The following is a 16,196-nucleotide window of genomic DNA, read 5'->3' on the forward strand; positions in this document are numbered from 1 at the left end:
GGCTTAATTTTACATGTTATTGTCTTTTGGCATTTCAGTCAAGTTTTATCCTTTTCAAAAGCAGCACCCAGAGTGACAGCATTAAAATGGCCTGGGTGCCCATGGGACTCACCCTCCATACACCACCCAGGCCCTTCTACCTTCCAGAGGGGTAGCACCTGCTCCACAGAGGCGAGTCCACAATTCACGGTCCAGTCCTCAAACTGAGATGTCTGCCTCTCTAGCTTCTTAATCCTTGCAGCTAATGATCATGCCCCAATTCTTCCCAATAAATTCCAGTTCTGTTTTGAATGAAGATGTTCAAAATGAAAAAAAAAAAGCCATTTCCCATGCTGCATGCTCTATCAGAAAGACTTCTATCCTCAAAGTTGGTAGGAAGTCACTCTTCAGACTTCTGAGGTTTATCGAGCCTGGCTCATAATTGTTGTTGAATTGTTTTCCATAGGTGCATCTCTCAATCCTTTAGTCTTCTTTGTAGCTGGCCTCTGACCCACGCCTCTGATTTCAGTTCCTACAATTATGGATCCAAGCACCAGTCTCATTGGTGTCTGATCAGAACTAAACAGAAAAGAATTACTTTAACAGCAATTGAAGTCATCTCTGGATGCTTTCAACATATCAAAAAAAAAAAAAAAAAAAAAAGTCAGCGAAGAGCCAGGGTTTGTCTCTAATTAGCTGTGTAATCGTGAAGCCTCATTTGCTGTTATCATTGATCTTAGGAGGCCATGGGTAACTTTGTGCCTTGTAAAGTTTGATATTGTATAATCTCATACAGAAATGTGAGGTCACTAAATTCACACGTGAAAGTACACTAGGCTGTCTGAGGCCTTCGTCTGAGTGTCATCATTTCCCAAATGCCAGGCAAATAGGCTTAATATTTTTCACCATTTTAACCACTTTTGAGACAGTACTGGCCCACTCAAAATTACTTTTGATATTTAGAGACTCCATTTGGATGTACTATCATCCCACTATGGTTTTAGAATTATTTAAGATGAAATACTATTGTAAAAGAAACTAATAAGTAAATTGGACCCACTTATAAAAAGAAATGTATATCATTATTAATAGTAGTACTATTTCAGGTCAAATCAAGAAGCTTTTCCAGGCCAGGCGTGGTGGTTCTCGCCTATAATCCCAGCAATTTCAGAGGCCAAGTCAGGTGGATCATTTGAGGTCAGGAGTTCGAGACCAGCCTGGCCAACATTGTGAAATCCCATTTCTACTAAAAATACAAAAATTAGCCCGGCATGGTGGCACACGCCTGTAATCTTCAGCGACTTAAGAGGCTGAGGCAGGAGAATTGCCTGAATCTGGGAGGCGGAGGTTGCAGTGAGCCGAGATCACACCATTGCACTCCAGCCTGGGCAAAAGAGCAAGACTCCATGTCAAAAAAAATAAATAAATAAATGAAAAGAAATTTTAAAAAAGGGAAGCTGTTCCAAAGTTGACACCCTTTCTCTGGCATCTTCTCCCTGGCTTTCCCCTGCTCTTCCAAGAGGCAGCCATTGTATCCTCTTGTTGCACATCTGTTGCACAGCCAGCTATGTGCTTGCTCTCTCTATGGCATACATGATGAGATGCTGCAGCAGCTTCTAGTTCTCTAGCATCTGATTTCTACATTTTCATTTCCCTTTTTCTTTCTATCTATTTTAGGGACTTCATCACCAGACATAATACTTATTGATTCTTATCACTCAAAGTAGTGTGAGATATGGGAATCTGCTTTAATCTTGAAACACCCGTATAATTCACTAGGCCCTTTGTTTCCATGAGGATCAAAACAATCATAAAAATAAGAATGTGCAGAAGACCTTAAAGAAATCAGCAAGCATAATCAGATGATAGTCATGATAAGAATTTAATTGCGTATTTCATCTTTGCATTCTGTTCTCCTTTTATGTAAGGAGGCATGGAGAGAGAAAATGAGAACATGTGGATTCTGGCTGATCCTGAAGGACAAATATCTTTATTTTCTCTTCTCCCCTGGGAGTAGGATGAGCAAGAAACAATGTTCCACTGAGCAATCCAGTTTTGTCTTAACAGACACTTTCTATTGGGATCTGACAGGCTCGCTTCGATTTTTTACTCTTATTAACACAATCAATAATGATGATGCTGCCTCTAGCATTTCATACTTTACAGAGAACTTTTCTCATTTATGGCTTGCATTTCAACTCACTATTAGGTATTGATTTCATTTTGGAAATCAGGAAACATGCACAGAGAGGTTAGATGATATTTCTGAAGATACTCTGCATGTGAGTCTTAGAACCAGGGTAGGAACCCAGGTGTTCTAACTCCAAAGCCCTTTCTTTATGCCACACATTGCTGTTACTGACTACAAAAGCAGAGGGAGTCTCACTTATTTAGCACTAGTATGCACACTGGGAACCTGCACCAACCTTACCCGTTCCTGGAGCTTACTTCAGCTCACATTGATTTGTTTCTCCTCTGATTTCTCTAGCACTTACATCATACAATAAACACTTCACACACAACCAGCCTCTCAGATTGCTTTATGTACTTCATTTTGCCAGTTTATGAGAAATACAAATTTTCTGATTTCAAGGTTGTATCTCGTAGATATTTACTTTGTATTTTTCTCAGTACACCACACAATGCTAAGAATATAGATATTCAATGTTTGGTTGGTTTTCATTAAGAAGTTAGGTTAAGAATATTGATTAAACAACGTAATTTTTGCTTTGTATCAATTTTGAGTCCAAACATCAATTTCGAGTCTAAACATCAATTTCACCTAGGCACTAAATTGTCTGGGATAAGTTAATAACTACTTTTATTATTGGCTTAAAATGGTCTACAAAAATAAAAAAAAAAATAGCCATTTGATAGATTTTTTTTTTTTTTTTTTCCCTTGAGACAGTCTCGCTCTGTCACCCAGGCTGGAGTGCAGTGAAGCGATCTCAGCTCACTTCAACCTCTGCCTCCCGGATTCAAGTGATTCTCCTGCCTCAGTCTCCCAAGTAGCTGGGATTACAGGCATGCACCATGATGTCCAGCTAATTTTTGTATTTTTAGTAGAGACAGGGTTTCACCATGTTAGCCAGGCTGATCTCGAACTCCTGACCTCCAGTGATCCACCCATCTCAGCCTCCCAAAAGTGCTGGGATTATAGGCGTAAGCCACCATGCCTGACCGAGAATATTTTTATTTTTGTTTTTGAAGATATATGTGGGTTCTTTTGAACATGAAAACACAAGGCCAAATGGGTGAGAGGAGTGTAGTCAATGAAGAAGACAAAGATAAGAAAACTTCGGGACAGACTGGGAAACACAGCCGAATTCTGACATGAAGGGATCAAAAACAAAAGAATAAACACACATACAAAGTATAAATGTAAATATAAAATTGGATAGTGATCTTGGGGCCAAATAAAAAGTAGCCTAAGAAATTTGGACTTTATTCTATGGCGAATAGGAAGACATAGACTGTGTTTGAACAGGAGTGAGTGGTAGTACAAATGGTGACGGAGGTAGTGGGGTCATCTCTAAACTTCAATACCTCAGGGGCCAGTCAACATAAAGACAGCCAGGTAAGAGTACAAAAGGGGCAGCTGCTACTAGTTGTAGTCCTCCATGGCCACACAGCAATGCAGGCACCATTTTTACCATCTCTTGAAATTTTTCAGAACAAATTAGAAATCTGGGCTTTTGTGTAAAAAAATTCACATTTTAAAATGTTAGCTTAAGGAATTTTAAACACGATGTTAATCAAACAGAGCACTTCTGTGAGGCAGATACCAGTCTGTGATCTTGACCTACATGAGTAACACAGTCACTTTTCAAAATAGGTAACTAAAGAAAGCTGGTGAGAATCAGGGCAAGAACTGCACATGGCAGAGAAATATTCTTATTTTAGAGTCAAACTCACTGGTTTTATTTTAAAATGAACATGTTTACAGTGTGTAAATCAGCTGAGCTTTAGAACTTTTGCAAATATTCTTCAACTCTTTAGAATTGACAATGGTAATATAACAACAATCTTTAAAATACATCAGAAATTATGAACTTGCTTGATAAACCCTCACCTGGCTTTAAACTTGAACTAAACAGGTTCTAGAGGACTTTTGAGCCAACAATTAATTAAGTATTCATTGATAAAACACAGGCATAAACCAGGACATTCTTGGGCAAACTAGGACATATGGTTACCCTGTCTACTTACGTATAGTTGGAATTCTAAAATAAACGCATTTTAAAAATGAAGTTAGAGTAGCTTGAAGGGTTAATAACTGAAATTTTCTTCTAGAATTGTTACAAGACAATAATCCTTAAAATTGGGAAGCACAGTGATTCCCCCAGCAGCACATGGAAAAGAAATGTAAATGTAGCCACATCACAGTGAAACTACAGAATACCAAAGATGAAAGGAAACTCCTAAAAGTAGCTTCAGAGTAAAGATAGTTCATATGTTGGGGACAAATGAAAAAGAGCCTAAGAAACTTGGACTTTATTTCCTAGCCAATGGGAAGACATAGCATGGTTTTGAACAAGAGGTGAATGGTAGTATGGATGGTGATGGAGGTCATGGGTCTTTATTGCAATAAGGATAGTGATTAAAATGGAACAATAATTAGACTTATAGCAGACTTTTCAATGGTATCAACTGAAACCTCAAGACAATGGAATAATGTGATCAAGTGAAGATAGACTATAACTAGAATTATATACCCAGCCAAACATTATTCATAAATAAGGGTTAAACAAAAGTATATTTGGACATACAAAAGAAGTATTTGTTACCGGCAGACCTTCCCCAATGGGATTTCTAAAAAAGTGCACTTCAAAAACAAAAAGGGACAATTTGAGATGCAAGAAAAACTTGTGAGCAGAGAAACTGGAAAACATGTGGATAAATACAAATAAATAATGTCTGTGTTAAAAAGTGCCTGACTTAGGGAGTAAAAAATCAAGGTAGTTTGAAATGTAGAACATTGTGCAACATTATGATTTAAGATAGGAATGGATGACTGAAGCCAAGTATTTGAATTTTGGAAAATGAAGTTAAAGATATTGATTGCTTATTTTAAATATAAATTTTAACATTTTGATAATCAATTTATTATAGGCATAACTTCCAAATTAATAAAGAGATGCATGAGATTAGACAAAATAGAAAATTTTCAACCAAAGAGGAAGCAGGATGTGAAAAAAAGAAACATAATATAATCAGGTCAAATGTCATAGAATAATATAATAAATATACAAATAAATATAGTGGTTATTATAGAAAATATTAGTGGGTCAATTTCCTGACAAAAGCCTGTGATCCCAGCACTTTGGGAGGCCGAGACGGGCGGATCACGAGGTCAGGAGATCGAGACCATCCTGGCTAGCCCGGTGAAACCCCGTCTCTACTAAAAAATACAAAAAACTAGCTGGGCGAGGTGGCGGGCGCCTGTAGTCCCAGCTACTCGGGAGGCTGAGACAGGAGAATGGCGTAAACCCGGGAGGCGGAGCTTGCAGTGAGCTGAGATCCGGCCACTGCACTCCAGCCTGGGCGATAGAGCGAGACTCTGTCTCAAAAAAAAAAAAAAAAAAAAAAAATGTATTCTGATCCACTATATCAAAAATACCATGAGAAAGAAAAATATATTTTAATTTAGAGCTGAAAAGGACTTAGAAAAGGTAGTTTCTCATTTATAAATGAGAAAATCAAAGCCTAGAGAGGCCAATGAGATAACCAAGGTGACTTTTCTAACAATTACCAGAGATTCAACCAGAACCCAGGTTTCCTGGCTTCCAATACTATATGATCTATTAAATTATACTTTTGTCTTCTTTTCCTCAAAAATGTATTTAATTCCACAGGCTGAATTTCCTGTGCATCTTTTTTTTTTTCTTTCTGAAGATACAACTAGCCTTGTCTCCAGGACTAAAAGTATTTTTTTTCCTAGAGGGTAGACAAGGCTGTGACTGGTGATAAGAATAAAAATGTTGCAATAAAGAAAAATCTTAGGTGATTTTTTTTTCTTTTGCCTTGACCTAAGCTTAAGCAAAGATAATTTCTTGTCTAATTACATCTTTAAAAGTATGCACGGGAATTAATGAAGGAAGAGGAAGAAGAATATTGGATAGGTCAAACATTTTCAGCTTGTTAAAATTTGTGAGTTTTGATGTTGTGATTAAAGATTTTAAGTGCTGGTGACACAGTAGATTTTGGAGAATTTCATTGACTTTAGTTTTTTGCACAAGTTAAATTTGAGATATCTGTGTATCCCATGATGAAAATATGGTTCTGGAATACAGAAGTGTAATCAAGGTTTCCTAGTAAGTGGAGCTATTATGTTTATAGATTACATTTGAAACTGTGAAGACAGTGTAGTATCTGGTAACATCATACAAGACGATGAGACAGAATGAAGATCAGAAGCCTGTATAGCACCTTTAAGAGGTGAGCAGAAAGCAAAGCTTGCCAATCAGGAAAAGGAGCCTGCCAAGTGAAGAAGAAAACTTAAAGAGACTAAAGAATCAGGAGAGAGTCATGCCCTGGAAGAGTTAATTTAAAGAAATAAGGGGTTATCATCTATACCATGTGTTTTAGCATAGACAAGTAAAATGAGAACCAAAAGTTAAACTGCTGGATATGGCAGTGATGAGGTCATTGATTATTTTAGCATGAACAATTTCAGTAGAGTCTTAGCACTGGACACAGCTACAATTGGTTGAAAAATGAATGGGTTTGAAATAACGAAGCTGAAAAATATCTAAAGCATAGACATGAACAAAGGTTCAAAAGCGAGATGATAACATCAAATAGGGAGCCAGAGTAAAAAAACTATAACCTAAATTCCTCACTATTCAACTTAATACTCAGAAAGAGGACTAGACTTTGGATATTTGAGAAAAGCTGGTCTTTGGTATGACCTGTGTCACTGCCCCGCACTGTGACTTAGAACTGGCACCTCACCTCTTTATCTCTGTTTCATCATCTAAAAAATAGTCTACTACTTATGAATAAATGAATGGCATGATGTATATGAATGTGCATATATGTAACACCCTGTTTAAGTCTACATTCTTGATGTTGTTTTTGTAATACCTTATTGGTAGTTAGCTTGGTAAAAAAGCCTAAACTTGTGGTGTACTTTGATATTAATTTTATCTAAACTCTGTTTTTGATCATGCTCTGCCCAGTCACCTATACTCATCCCCAAACCATGACTTGAATAGATCTCATAGTATTTCCAGTCATTGTTCTCTTATTAAAAAACAAACAAACAGACAAAAAACTCAACTCAGGCAGAACACAGAGGACTTTTAGGGCAGTGAAACTACTCTATATGATACTATAATTGTGGATTCATGTCATTACAAATTTCTGCAAAACCACAGGATGTAAAGCACCATGAGGGAACCCTAATGTAAACTATGGACTTTGGGTGATAATGATGTGTTAATGTAGGTTCATCAGTTGTAACAAATGCACCACTTTGGTGGGGGACATTGATAGAGGAGGAGCTATGCATGTGTGGGGCTATGGTGTTTATAAGATATCTCCGTACTTTGTTCAGTTTTGCTGTGAAACTAAAACTGCTTTTAGAAAAGTTGATTATTAAGACAGAAAGAAATCTCAGTGCTGTTGAGCCCAGTTTAAAAAGGCAAAATTGTCGTATCCAGTTTAACAATAATATTCTTCCCTTACCATAAATCTGACTACATTCCCAGGGACTGGTAGTACAATCAAAAGAGCAGTTTGATCCTCCCTTTCTGTCCCTTCTTTTTGTAGTTCTTGCTGTTTCAAAATCAGGGATGAAGAAGAGCTGGGAGATGAAGAGAGGGCAGATGACTGTACATAACCTGATGTGCAATTACAATTCTTTCTTGGCTTCTTCAGTGAAGCCTGTCCTGCCACCCACTGGACAAGCTTCCGTGTGACAGATATCTGAATGCTGGTTCCCTTATGGAGGACCTTCAGGGAGCCTGTTAGGGCTCTCTCGCCGCATAGTGCCGTGACGTGGAAGAGTTGCTCACATTCCTTCTCCTTTAAAATTTCTTCAGCTCCTTTCTGCCCCTGTTAATACACATCATAGCTCTCCACACCTCATCCAGGAGACAGCTCTCTTGGAGATGGCTTAATGGCAAAATGTGTCAAGTGCAGCTACCTGCTGTAGTGTTTACTGATCCATGGGAAACTCACATAATATAGTCATGCTAACCTGTGAGAAATCAGGCTTCTCCACTGCCTCCCCTTCCTCAACCCTGCTCTCTCTCTCCAGGTATCAAGTACTCTTGCACAGAAGCAGATCAAAATTTCGTTGTTTAAGCAGATACTATTCAATGAGCCCAATCGGCACATGGCTTTGTGTGTATGAAAGTGCCCAACCCTTTATAAAGAGTCTGGTTTGAGTCTTAGTTGCCTATTTTAGGGCAATAGTAAAAGTCCCATTCAAAAGCCTGTTATCCTTTAAAACGCAATGCATTTGATCTCATGCAAGCGTTTCTTATTGTGTTCTGTGAAGAAAAACCATTCTCAACCTTGACTATGAGCTGTAAGCTGCCTGAATTTATCTATTTATCCTGCAGGTTTTGAAAAAATTTGGTGTAATCAAAATCCCACTGGGAAGAAGTATGTCAAAAAGATTAATTAGAAGGAAAGCAAAAATGGTGTCTTCTCCTGCCTTTGTGTTAAACATTCTTAGAAAACAAGCACTGAAATAAAATAAGTAAAGATGCCTTTATATACTTTCGGTTGTAAATTTTATTAAGGTCTTGAAGAGAGTTCTGAGTGTTTACTGAAAACCATCTCCAACTTTCATGAGCAGAAACGTACAATTGGTAGATATGTCAGGGTATTACTGACAATGGAGTCAAAGGCCCCCTATAAAAAAAGCTATCTATGGCTTTTCCTCTCTTCCAGGAAAGATGAATTGCCATGGTAACACTGCCATGAAATAATAGGTCAGGTTTTATCCTTCTGCCTCAGGCTTATTCTATTAGGTTTTACTTAGAAGTGGATGCCATTGTAAAATGAATGTTTTTGGTATTACAAAACTAAACATCATGACAAGAAAAATCTGATCAATAAAATCTGCTGGTATGAAAAGGATGGACAAAGGACAATAAGTAGGGAGTTAAACTGATTGAAGAACTATTTAGCGGCTGTTTTATTAGTACTCTTCTAAAATGTGGGCTTGTTTCACAGATGCTTGTATAACTGAATGTGCATAAATGAAGCCAGGCTGACTGCACAAGATCAGTTGGAAAAAGTGGTTTGTAAATTTTGTTTTAATAGAAGATTAACTGCTCTAAGGAAAAAGTTGCTATTTCATTCCAAAAATAAATATGCAACAAGAAAGCATAAAATATTTAAGCTTCCTATTTTTGTTACATTTTTAAAAGACAAATTCAATACTGTTTTGTGCCTATTTATGGAAATTTCTAAAAATGCAACTTGGGGGCAAGTATTAATGACATTATACAAACAACATGGTGTGTAATAATTGAAATTGTTTCTGTTGTTTCTGTTGTTTGCGGGAGTTGTGTCTCGGTATATACATCATGACTTTACATTTTCGTGGAACAGTATCTCAATCATTTTGGGATGAAATTCCAACAGAAAGTAATATATAATTTTTGTCACATCAAGCAACATTGCTCTGTCCTTCTAATAGGACATATATTAGAATAAGAGATGGAGAAATAGATAGATACCTAGTTTTTAAAGTAACAAGGTATATCAAACCAACTTTTTTGAAGAGGTTCATTTGATGTAAGTTAAATGTAGAATATGGTAGTGGATTTTAGCATAACATCTTTCCTGAATTCACACAGTGAGACTATGTTTGACTTCTCCATAGACCACCTTGAATTTTCTGTAGTTTTTTCTTCTGTAAAGTACTAACAGTGTGTGTGGGTAGCTCTGAGATTTATATTGCCTTCAGTCTGATCATGAAGATTGCAAAGTGGGGTCAGTGACTGTGCTAGTTTCCTAGGGCTAATGTAACAAAGAGGCACAAATTGGGCGGCTTAACACAGCAGAAATTTATTGTCTCACAGTTCCAGAGGCTGGAAGTTCTAAATTAAGGTGTCAGCAGTGCCATGCTGTCTCTAAGGCTCTAGGGAAGAATCCAATTCTTGGCAGTCCTTGTCTTATAGATTCATCAGGCCGGTCTCTGCCTCTGCCTTTACATAGCTTTCTCCTCTGAGTGTTATGTCTCTAAAGTGTTACGTATATAAAGATTAGGGCCCATTTTAATCCAAAGTGACCTACCCAGTGGGTACAGGGTATGCTGCTCTGGTGATGGGTGAACCAAAATCTCAGAAATAACCACTAAACAGCTTAATTCATGTAACCAAACACCACCTGTTCCCCCAAAAACCTACTGAAATAATTTTAAAAAAGAAGACCTCATTTAACTTGGTTGCACCTGCAATGACCCTTTTTCTAAATAAAGTCACATTCATAGGTTCTGGGGTGAGGAATTCAATGTATCTTTCTGGGAGACAATACAGCCAACAGCAGAAACTGAATCGAGGGATTTCAACATTAAATAAATTGTCTCTATTACAGTTTTAAATTGCTATGCTGTCTAGTTCTTTAGGAAAATAAATGGTAATATTATTTGAGTTATGTTTCATTACTAATAGTTACTCTCATTTTTTCTTTCCATTCAACTTTAAATTTTTGTAGATATACAGAGAATATGGTATTCCTAATGAAATGCTCTCAATGTGTAGAATTTTAAAATGTACAAATATGATTAGAATAGGTAAAATAAGTTTAATATATACCTATCATAGTTCCTAACTTGTAATAGGTGTTCACTAAATGTTTATTGAATGAATCAATCAGTGTTAACATTAAACTATACTGAGCATAATTTAATCTGTCTTTAATGATTCAAAACAATTTCTTTGGGCAAAAGGTAACTAGGTATGAATTAAGAGATCCCCACTTGCTTGAGTGCTCAATGACTAAGTATTTATTCTATTTTACTTCTTTATGTCCATTTGGAAACTCATTAGGTAAAGCATGTTTTTTTTTTGGTCTTGGATTACACTGTTCCCATCCCCCATTTCTTTTGACTTCCCCTTTTGGGTTATCACATATTCTTTTCTATAGCTTAATTAAAGTACTTTTGTTAAACAATTAACACCAACGTTTTTTGATTTGGTTTCTCCACCTATAAAATTGTCTACTCTATCATGTATCAGGATTGTCTGTCCTTTGATCTATTTTTCTCTGTCTAGGTATCCAATAAATGTATTTTGATCGTGGTTATATTATTTGAGTTATATTTCTTTACTAACAGTTACTCCCATTTTTCCCTTTAATTAAATACAAAGAGAAGTAACCACTAAAACAAAAAACAAACTGCAGTACAACTCTTACCTTACCAATGACTGCTATTTCCTCAATTTTAAAACTGAATGTTATTTCTGCATGACCTCAGAAGGTTTTAAGAATTCAGTACATACAGTTTTAAAAAAGAAAGATTTCATTAGAAAACAAAATTCTAAGGCAGAAACAGAGTGCCAAAATTCAAACCGAAAAAGTTTTAAGCTACTACTTATCAAGCTGTGAATGTTTCCGATTTTATAGGTTTTTCTTGACAGATATTCAAGTATTTGTTAATCAAACTTGCCATTAATGCCAAAATTCTCCTAAAAACATGATTGGGAAATCAAAATATTTAAGCTAACTGAAATGTTTTTTTTTTGTTTTGTTTTGTTTTGTTTTTAAGGAAAATGAAAGCTATCACTCATGGAAGAAAGTTTTTATTTTTTAATCACATTTTTATCCCTAATTTTCTCTCTGATATTTCCAGTCATGTTTTTCAGTCATCAGAAGCCTAAATTTATGGAAAATCAAGTATGTCCAGTTATTAGTGTCAGTTAGGGAGAGGAACAACACAAAGCCAGGATTTTGAGCCAGCTTCCTGGGCAAATTGGGGAGAAATACCATTTTAGTCAGTTACCTGAGACTGTTCAAGTTTAATTACATTAGTGGCACTTGACATTATAAAATGTTTTTTTCTTTCAGATGTAAACTTCTTCCATCATTAGTAAATGTCAATTATAATGAAGTGTTTTTCCCAGTTCCTTTTTTTCCTGATATAACGGAAGAAAATGCTAATGAGTTTGTAATCCTGAAATTGTTTTCAAAGCCAAAACAAAGTCAGCTTGGTGTCTGTTTATTAGCTTAATTTTATTCTCTGTATCTGGAGAATAAATTTTCTCATTTTATTTCTTACTATACTTTCCCTACTTGTGCAATTTCTTATTCTCCCTGAGAGCTTTTAAATGATAAATATTACCAATTAGATTGTATTTCTGGGTTCAAATCAGAATGATGTTGAAGATCTTACCCCTTGCTGTGACTCAAGTACTACTGAAAGCTTCTATTTTTTTTTTTCTTGAAAGCTGGTTTTTCCCTCTCTCATTTTTGATTTTGATACATAATGGCTATTCAACCCTGTGGTTTCTAACAGTTTCCTGTAGCATTTCAATCAGAATATAATGGTGACTTGATTTCTTCTCTCTCAAAGATTAAATATACCCACAATATGAAATCGATGCATTTTATAACAATAGAACAAGTTTATTTACTGTCAAAATGAAATTAACATCTTACGAAAAGGGGACAGCATCACTGGAAGAGGTCAAGAAGGAAGAGAGACATAAAGTCAGTTTTCCAACACAACATTACTCAGTGTCTGTGCTGAAAACATGCTTGACAGAAAAGGTCTGCATCACCTTTTAGCAGTGTCTTGGTATACAGGTTGTTTTCCCCTACTGAGAAATTAGGGGGAAGCTGTCTATTGCAGTGCAGAGAAGGCAGCAGGCGTGGGGTTCCAACCTGTAAGAATGCTTTGTAATCAATGCCAAAAAAAAAAGTATGACCAAGAGAAAAAGAAAGCCGTTTAAAGTTACTTTAAAATAGCCAAAATAAAAACGGTAAATTACATTTATAGATAATATGTTCCGGAAAATATGAACCCAAGCCAAATATGGAAAATTTTTAAAATAGACTAGTTATAACTAGTTATGCTCCCCCAGAAATCTTACACATGTCACAAAAGCTTTGCTCATTCTTTGCGTTTTAAACAGTCTTGAAGTTTGATTCTGGTATTTTATCCATGCTATCTAATTTTCTTCTTTGTTTCACAGTTGGATATACTGCTAACTGAATTAAATCCAATGAATATATAAGAATATCCAAATAAGTTCAAGATTTGCTTCTTTCAGCCTAATTTGTATATTTGTCCCAATGAGCTACACTTTACAACATCTATGTTTATCCCTAGCATCTACATTTTTATTTTAAAATATTTATAAAATAGTAAGCAAAGTACAGTAAAATATTCAAATAGTGGCCAAGTAATTTCTATCATATAGTCATGCAATTATGCAGCATTGCATTTTTATTATTATGGCTGGGATTCGATTCTTTTTATAAATTCATTCGTCATTTATATGCCTTTTCATAAATAATTTTTACTATTAGGATCACGAGGTCAGGAGATCGAGACCATCCTGGCTAACACGGTGAAACCCCGTCTCTACCGAAAACACAAAAAATTAGCCGGGCATGGTTGCGGCGCCTGTAGTCCCAGCTATTCGAGAGGCTGAGGCAGGAGAATGGCGTGAACCCGGGAGGCGGAGCTTGCAGTGAGCGGAGATGGCGCCACTGCACTCCAGCCTGGGCGACAGAGTGAGACTCCGTCTCAAAAAAAAAAAAAAAAGAATATTTAACATTTTTAGTGATGTCTTGGTACCATTTTACATATTAAATATATTAACCTTTGATCTCTCTGGTCTAAGGCAAATATACTTCCCAGTTTATCATTTGATGTTCTATCATTTTAATTTTACTTTTTTTATATTCAAGGGATTGACAGATTTTCATGTGGTGAAATCTACTTTCTTTTTTTGTTTTCTGCCATTGATAGTATGTTCTGAAAGATCTTCCTCACCTGTTTTACATTATTTCTGCTATTTTGAGTACTATAATCTGTTTTCATCCTACTTTTGAAACTTTATTTTCTGTAAAATTACCAAATAAATACCTTCTAGTCAGGTCGGCCTTACCCCTGCTCCAAGAGTAGAATTGTTGGCTTCATAAAAATTCATACTCTTAGATAATTTTCAGTTCCATTTTATATCCTACATTCTTCCAGAATCATTCACTGATTCCCAGCCTCCTTTGATCATTCTTCTCTAAACTTTCAGGAGTCAAATAGGATATAACACAAATTGGGAAAGAGTTGTAGGCAATCTTTAGTTTCACACTGCTGTTCATGGTGGGGTGTAAGCATCTAAGCAGGTACGTACCTAAGGGTGAAGAACAGCAAATTCAACATGAGTCCTTCCCAATAGTGACCTTATGAGACATTAATTTCATTTTGATGGTAAAGGAAGCTGTTCCTGTGTGCAACACATTAGTTTTGCCTCCAAAGCCTGTTAAATCTTAGGGGTAGCTGGGATGCACTCTGCATCCAAAGGAGGCCTCTCTGGGATAAGAGAGTCCAGATTGACGTCAGAAAGAATATCGTATTTCTGTCCAAAGTGCTAAGCGTCTAAAGAGAACTAGGAAAGAGAAGTTAGACGCCTATCTCCAGGGAAAGTGGCAAAGAGAGAAACTGAAGAACATTTGAATTATAAGTGATGCCCCAGGTCCTGAGGAGGAAGTTTGAATTGAGGAACATTTACTCTAGTTACACTATAAGGTATATGTGATATATACAGGTCCATTTTGGTGATGTATCTGCCTCTGATTCCCAAATTTAACTGTTATATGCCATCTCTTTTGCAAGTGTCAAACTTCTGTACATGTAAGCTGCTATCTTTATCTTGTATTAACCTTGCTGTCCTGCATCTAAGGAATAAAAGCTAGTACTTGCCATTTATTGACCAATGTTTGTGTGCTGCTCTCTGTGGGAAGCACTTTACATGAATTACTTCATGGAACCCTAACAAGCATGCTAAATGTTAGAAGGATTTGGTTTACAGAGGTTCAGTAACTTGGCCACATTCCTCAGCTATCTAATGGGAGAGAAGGCCCTCAAATCCGGATCTGTCTGACTCAAACATACATACAAAGCAGGTATTTTTATTCCCATTTTAAAATTGAATAAACCAAGACTGAATTGCAAGCTTCTTAAAAGCAGGGACCTTTTTATAAACTTCCTTTTTTCCCCACAGTGGCTTGTACTTAGTAGATAGACAAATGCATAGTGGTGGAGCTAATATATTCCTCTGATCTTAAACTACAATAAAAAGCTCAGATTGTAAATAAATATGATCTTTTTATTTGTTTGTTTTCTATAGTCAGATGCCGCTTAATGGAAGTAAACAAATGTCGAAGGTACTTTCAGTGGGTTCTTTACCAAAAAAAAGAGTTTTTCAGAATATTGCAGAACTGCCATATAAAAATCATTAGGACATAAAAGTGGTTTAAAAGAGGTAGCAGCTTATCCTAGATCACAAAGAAAAACATAAAAAAAAAACTCTCTGCACTTTAACTCCATCATCCCACATTCTGACTTTTTGTTATTACAATTTACATATATTTATATTGCTTATATCTTAACAGATTGTTGTAACTATTGTTGTTTTGATAGATTTGTCTTTTGGGCTTCATACTAGAGTTATGAGGGGATTGCTACCACAATTATAGAGTATTGTTGGTTTGTCTATGCACTTAATTTTACCAGTGGGTTTTATACCTTCAAGTGTCTTCTTTTTGCATATTAATGGAGTGATTTTTCAAACTGAAGAACTCTCTTTAACATTTGTAGATGAGTGTGGTAGTGGTGAATTTTCTCAGTTTTTGTTTGCCTGAGAAAGACTTTATCTCCTTCATAGATAAAGGATATTTTTGCTGGGTACAGTATTCTTGGATGGCAGGTTTTTTCAGCACTTTGAAAATGCAGTCCCACTCTCTCCTGGCCTTTATGGTTTTCATTGAGAAACCTGTGGTCAGACAAATTGGAGCTCCTTTATATGTTATTTGCTTCTTTGTACTTGCTGCTTTTAGGATTCTCCATTTGTCCTTCACCTTTGAGAGTTTGACTATTACATGCCTTGGGGGAGTCTTATTTGGGTCAAATCTGTTTGGTATTCCCTGACCTTACTACATCTGGTTATTTATCTCTGTCTCAAGCTTTGGAAAGTTTTCTCTTATTATTTCTTTAAATAAGCTTTCTATCCCTTGCTCCTGCTCAACTC

General features: G+C 36.2%; 1 protein-coding gene across 2 annotated transcripts in view; it reads left to right on the forward strand.

Moving 5' to 3' along the window:
- RAB3C (RAB3C, member RAS oncogene family) overlaps positions 1-16,196 on the forward strand; it is a 293,717-nt gene that overhangs the window by 128,858 nt on the left and 148,663 nt on the right. The window lies entirely within an intron of this gene.

Source organism: Macaca mulatta, chromosome 6, assembly GCF_049350105.2.
Source record: "Macaca mulatta isolate MMU2019108-1 chromosome 6, T2T-MMU8v2.0, whole genome shotgun sequence".
Taxonomy (NCBI): Eukaryota; Metazoa; Chordata; class Mammalia; order Primates; family Cercopithecidae; genus Macaca; species Macaca mulatta.